Source organism: Myotis brandtii, unplaced genomic scaffold, assembly GCF_000412655.1.
Source record: "Myotis brandtii unplaced genomic scaffold, ASM41265v1 scaffold633, whole genome shotgun sequence".
In the NCBI taxonomy this organism is placed as follows: Eukaryota; Metazoa; Chordata; class Mammalia; order Chiroptera; family Vespertilionidae; genus Myotis; species Myotis brandtii.
The window spans coordinates 2414869-2421314 of record NW_005370423.1 but is presented as its reverse complement, the minus strand read 5'-3'; the positions used below and the strand labels follow the sequence as shown (position 1 = coordinate 2421314).

Sequence of the window (6446 nt, the reverse complement as noted above, 5' to 3'; positions counted from 1 at the left end):
GGAGGCGTCTGATGAGAACTTGGAGCAGAGGCTGAGGCTCACCGGGCTGGCGGCTAGAGGAGAGCGGGCCTGGCACCCGCGGTGGGGAGATGGGCAGGGGGTGGCTTCTCACAGGGTTGGGGGGGGTGAAGGGTGTGGGCGCTGGAACCACACCGCCTGCCTTCAGTCCTGGCTCTGACACGAGCTGAGTGACCTTGGACAAGTCGTTCATGTCTGTGCCTCAGTTTTCTCATCTGTAAAGTGGGGGCAGGAACGGTACCACTCAAAGGATTTCGGTGAAGACTGAACGCAGAGCAGGAGGAAGGGCGTGCCAGGCTGGGGGCGTGTGTCTAGATGTCTGTGGGAGCCTTCCCACCTCCCCCAGGAGTGACCTGTGGCCATCTGACAACGAGAGCAGAAGTAATGCCCTAGTCGTTTGATTCAGTAGTTAGAGCATCGGCCCATGGACTGAAGGGTCTCAGATTTGATTTCTGTTGAAGGGGATGTATTTCGGTTGCAGGCTCAATCCCTGGCCTCCGTTGGGGCGAGTGTGGGAGGCAACCAATCTGTGGGCCTCTCTTACATCGATGCTTCTCTCTCTGTGTCTCTCTCCCTCCCCTCCACTCTCTCTAAAACAGTGGTCCTCAACCTTCCTAATGCCGCGACCCTTTAATACAGTTCCTCATATTGTGGTGACCCCCAACCATAAAATTATTTTCGTTGCTACTTCATAACTGTAATGTTGCTACTGTTATGAATCGTCATGTAAATATCTGATATGCAGGATGTATTTTCATTGTTACAAATTGAACATGAAAGCATAGTGATGAATCACAAAACAATATGTAATTATATATGTGTTTTCCAATGGTCTTAGGCGACCCCTGTGAAAGGGTCGTTCGACCCCCAAAGGGGTCACGACCCACAGGTTGAGAACCGCTGCTCTAAAAAAAATCAATGGGAAAATATCCTCGGGTGAGGATTAAAAAAAAAAAAAAAGAGTAGAAGGAATACTCGCCACTGATCTCTTGGGCTCCAGGCGTGGTCTCGGGCAGAATGCTAAGCACTTGCTATCCAGTGGTTTACTTGATCCTCACACGCACCCCGAGACAGCGTGAGGGCCCCCCTCCCTGTGCACACATTGGGGATGAAGTTCCTTCCCCCAATGACCCCGCTTGTGCGAGGCAGAGCTGGGATCTGAACTGCGGTCTCGCCAACTCCATGCCCCGCACCCCCGCACCCTTGCACCCCTGCACCCCTGCACCGGGGCTCCCAGTGTGGCTCCTGGCTGTCTAGGGGCCCGAGTGCCTCCTGCGCGGTGGCCCCGAGGACCGGGCCCGGGACCTTGCCTGCAGGGCTCCCGCCTGGGGCTCTGCTACCTCCCACACTTCGTGGGTCAGGGCTGTGGGCACCTTTGATACCACAGCTGGGCCTGCTGGGCCACTGACCCACAAGAGCTGCTGGCCAGGCTGGTTGTCTTGTCCTTCCTTAAGCGTGATCCTTGGTCCCTGGCCAGTGCCAAGTCCCTGGGCCACCTCTGCCTCTGTGCCCACAGGAGCCCTGATGCCACTGTCCAAGCTCAGGCGGGCATCGAAGGAGCTGACCGGAATCGGGGCCCTGCCCCTCATCGGCTGGGGCTCCAGCGCCAGGCACCTGGGCTCTTGGAGCCTCCTCCTCACTTAAACACGGGGCTAGTGGGCCCCCCTTTCTATGGAGGCTCTGCTGGGGGGCCCATGAGTACTTGGTAAGGGATGTGAGTGGCTGTCTTTGCATTAGTTTCCCGTCTCACATGGCCCCTGGGGGTTGAGGGCATTTTCTTTGTAGGCAAGAAACCTAATAGCAATCATACCTGTCGCTTTACAATTTGCAAATCGTTTTTATGGGCATTTATTCCTCGAGGGATGGAAAGAGCGGGGCGTTGTGTCGCTTAAAGGACTCACTCTTTATAGAAGGTGCCTGGCACGGCGTCCGGCAGTAAGAAATGCACCGGACGTGTCAGCTGTCGTGTTGGTGTTGCTGGTGTCTCACTGTGCCCATTTAAGGGGTAGGCAGACTGAGGTTCCGAGAAGGCAGTGGCTCCAGGTCCAGGTGCGAGGGAGGTGATGGAGCGATTTGCAAATCGTTTTTATGGGCATTTATTCCTCGAGGAATGGAAAGAGCGGGGCCGTTGTGTCGCTTAAAGGACTCACTCTTTAGAGAAGGTGCCTGGCACGGCGTCCGGCATGTAAGAAATGCACTGGACGTGTCAGCTGTCGTGTTGGTGTTGCTGGTTTCTCACTGTGCCCATTTAAGGGATAGGCAGACTGAGGTTCCGAGAAGGCAGAGGCTCCAGGTCCAGGTGCGAGGGAGGTGATGGAGCCGGGACGCTATCCCATGTTGCCTCTGGCCTAGCGATCAGAGCCTGAGGACCTGGACACGGCGCTGCCCGGCCCTGGGCGTCGGGCTCCGTGGCTGAGATGAACGGGCCCTGCAGTTGCGTATCTGTGTTAGTGAACCATGGCGCCCAGGAGCTTTCGAAGCGTCCTGCAGAGCTGAGCAGGGTTTAGCCGGAAGAGGCCGGCCCCAGGACTTGCCAGAACTCTGCTCTCATTCATCAGAGAGCGAGGTCCCCCCAGCAAACAGTTCTTCTCGGAGAGCCCCGAAGCCGCCGTCAGAGGAGGCTGTGGGTGCGTGACGCGCCCGCGAGGCATCCTTACGGGCCCCGGACAGACGCTTTGTTGGTGGTGACATCTGGAGTCTTTCAACTCCGAGTGCCTGTAGACACGCGTACTCTGGGGCCTTTGTCTCGCAGACGCCGTCGGCCGGGCTGGTGGCGGCTGGGTCAGCACGGAGCCCCGCGCTCCGGAAGACGGACCTCAGCTCGCAGGGGTCTGCGGTGCCCTTGAGGACAGTCCCCGGCTCCTACGAGAAAGTGCCGCCTGCCAGCCCATCGCCTTCCCCTGGCATGACAGATCGGCCCTAATTGGCTGCCGGGGCCTCCCCGCTGCCTAATGATGCCACCCGAGTGTGTCCCTTTCCTGTCACATCTCCCAGCTCCCCTGTCAGCTCCGGCTCTGTGAACACAAACAGCCAGTCTGCCAGCCCAGGAGATGTTTGGGGTTTCGGTCATTGGCGGGGGAGGGGAGGGAAGCCGTCCTGAGCCAGGAGGCAGGGGGCCTGGTGCTGGGTCAGTGGGCACCGAGTCTGAATGGCCACCTTGTAGCTGCCTCTAAGGAAGAGAAGGCAGTGCCCCCGGGGGGTTTGAAGGAAGGGAACAGAGAAGGCCAAGCCGACCCCTAAAATGCTAGCTGTGTATCCTCCCAACAGAACAGAAAACAGGAGAGCGGCCCCCGGCTGAGTCCAGTGGACAAGCTGGATGGACCCCACGAAGCAGTTTTAAACGTTTCATTAACGTTTTTGTTCATCGGGAGGAGCACTGGCTTTCCTGTCGAGCATCTGAGAAGCAGGATTTCCCCCTGACTTTTCTGGGAGAGGGTGCTTTCCTGTTCCTTTTCATTTTTCTCGAAAAGGGAAGCTGGGAGTGTGGGCCCTTTTTATCGCTTGTCATTTTGTGGTCGCAGAGGCGCTGCCGCCGTGTCATTGTGGGCCCCGGGAGAGATAAGGCAGAGTGATTCCCCCAAACTCATCGCTCCCGGCAAAGAGGAGCGTTTCTCAAAGTGGGTTCCTCGGAACACAGATCCCAGGGCATGCTTCTGAGAAATAAAACTCCGTGGTCTGATGGGGTTCAAGGGATGCCGCGTGCGGACCACGTTATACGGTTACTCACAGTGCCCGTTGCCATAGTAAGTCCTGCAGGAAGGGACCTTGTTTAACTTCGTTTAAAATAATCTTTTTTGATCCCAGAACTCTTCTTGGCAGAAAACCAATAAATACAGAAGACAGTTTGACAGCTCGTCTTAGCCTTTCGTCTGGAGTCATCCTGCTGGGCGGGGGGCAGAGAGGTGGGACCTCTGTGGATATCCCAGAAATTTCCCAGCCTGAGGACTGACCAAGCTCCCTCCCCTCCCCCACCAACCCCACAGCCCCTCGGGGCAGCCCGACCGCTGAGGCGACAGCTCTGCCCTCGAGGATGAGCTACCAGCCTCTGCCCTTGGGGATGAGCTACCAGGCATCGTTGTTTTTTTGTTAATCCTCACCTGAGGAAATTCTTTCCCATTGATTTTTAGAGAGAAAGAGAGAGAGAGAAAAAAACATTGATGTGAGAGAGGCACGTCGATTGGTTGCCTCCCGCACGTGCCCTGACCAGGGCCAGGGATTGAACCTGCAACCCAGGTACATGCCCTTGACCAGGAATTGAACCCGAGACCCTTCGGTTCATGGGCTGACGTTCTAACCATTGAGCCACCTGCCAGGGCGGGCTACCAGGCATCTTTACCCCACGCGAGGGGACCAGGCCAGGCGCGTGCGGGGATTGGCTGGTGACCGGCTGGTGTGTGGGGGGAGATGAGGGAGGCGTATGGAAGCCAGAGCAGGGAGGTCCAACATGTACTGAAGCGTTGGGTTTACGGGAAGGGCGGTCGGAGCCCCCCCAGAGCACACCGCCCGCTACAAGCCACCGGGACCGCCGCCCGGGACCCGCTGTGGGAGGAGGGTCCAGTCTGAGGTCTCTTCTTGAGGCCACCGCGCAGGCTCGTTGTCCCCCTCCAGGGGGGACATGGGGGCATTTTATGATCTGCTCTTTGCCTTTTGCTGAGGTGGGGGTGGAACTCTTTCTGAGGGAGAAGTGTGGTCCCGTGTTGTGTTTCGTGGTGGCCGCAGGCTGAGAAAACTTACCTCCTACACAGCAGTGTGACCATCAACTTTTTAAAAACATATATACTTTTATTGATGTCAGAGAGGAAGGGAGAGGGAGAGAGAGAAACATCAATGATGAGAGAGAATCGTGGATCAGCTGCCTCCTGCATGCCCCGCCCCCCACCCGCCACCACTGGGGATGGAGCCCACAACCCAGCCATGTGCCCTGACCGGGAATCAAATTGTGACCTCCTTGTTCATAGGTCGACGCTCAACCACTGAGCCACACTGGCTGGGCTGATGATCAGCTTTTCAGGTGGGATGGGACCTGCCTCCATTGGCCCACATTCCCATCGGAACAGTCAGAGCAGGGCCCCAGCCTCCTTGCGACCAGGCAGCCACATGCTCACGGCGCCACGTCTTCCGCCCCGATGCCAGGTGCCACCGGACCCCGGGGCGTCCTTCATCTCCCTGCCTTCCCTTCCTCTAGGAGCTGGTGGGCGAGGTTTTCAGAGAAACGCTCAGCGAGGAGGAGGAGGAAGACTTTCGACTGGAAGGTACTGGCCTGCATTGCTTTCTTCCCAGGGGGCAGGGCGGAGGGGATGGGGCCGTCTGGTCTACCACATGCCCTGCACAGCCTCCAGAAATCTGTGGTCCAGGCGGAGGCCAGGACTCTGGGGGGAGGGCTGAGGAGCAAGAGGAAAGTGTGGCTCCCACAGTCCAGGCCCAGAGTGGAGCCGGGCCACGTGGGTCCCCGGCCCGGCCCTGCCGTGTGGCCGCGGTGGGGCCTCGGATGGGCTGTTTGACCGCAGCTGCTCCGGAGGGAGTGAGCGCAGTGGCTCCTCACGGGCCCCACCCACAGCGTCAGGCTTGCAGTGAGCGCTCCCTCCCGGAGCCGTGCCGTTCCCCGTTCTCCGCTCGTCCACTCACCTGGAGCACACGCGTGTGGGCACCCCCTCCCCCCTCCCCTCCCGCCTCCCCTCCCTCCTCTCGGCTGTCCCGCCTCCTTTCCTCCAGGGGAAGCACCGCGTTGAAGAAAGAACTAGGACCTAGAGGAGGGGTTGGACGGGGTTGTCGGTGGTCAAGTTGTTTGGCCCCTTCCTTCAAACGAAGGCTCACACAGGAGCCCGGGCCGTAAAGTGGCGAGAGCAGGCGCAGACACACGTCATGGATAGAAAGCACGTTAACCTTAACGGAGCCGGGGCCGCCGGGCACCGCTCTGTACTTCCCTGTGCACACGTGTAGATGCTCATGTGTGTGCTGCTGTGTGGCTAGAGGCCTAGACCAGTGATGGCGAACCTTTTGAGCTCGGCGTGTCAGCATTTTGAAAAGCCCTAACTTAACTCTGGTGCCGTGTCACATATAGAAATTTTTTGGTATTTGCAACCATAGTAAAACAAAGATTTATATTTTTGATATTTATTTTATATATTTAAATGCCATCGAACAAAGAAAAATCAACCAAAAAAATGAGTTCGCGTGTCGCCTCTGACACACGTGTCATAGGTTCGCCATCACTGGCCTAGACAGACCAGAGCAGCCGCTCCCGGGCGCGGGAGGAGGAGCCTCACCTGGGAGAGAGTGGTGCAGGGGACCGTAGCGTTAGCTGTGACCCACGCGTTAACTTTTACGAGAATGCCGCCCCAGATTCCTTGGGAAACGAAAGGCGAAAGACGGCGTTAAACAGGGGACACAGAAGTAAGTAAAGCCGGGAGAGTGGCTGTGGCTGCTGC

General features: G+C 57.8%; 1 protein-coding gene across 1 annotated transcript in view; it reads left to right on the top strand.

Annotated features, from left to right (window-relative positions):
• NKD1 (naked cuticle homolog 1 (Drosophila)) overlaps positions 1 to 6446 on the top strand; it is a gene marked incomplete at its 3' end in the record, with an annotated part of 51438 nt that overhangs the window by 27804 nt on the left and 17188 nt on the right. The window contains exon 2 of the mRNA XM_005880325.1: positions 5204 to 5270. The remainder of the gene's footprint in view (positions 1 to 5203; positions 5271 to 6446) is intronic.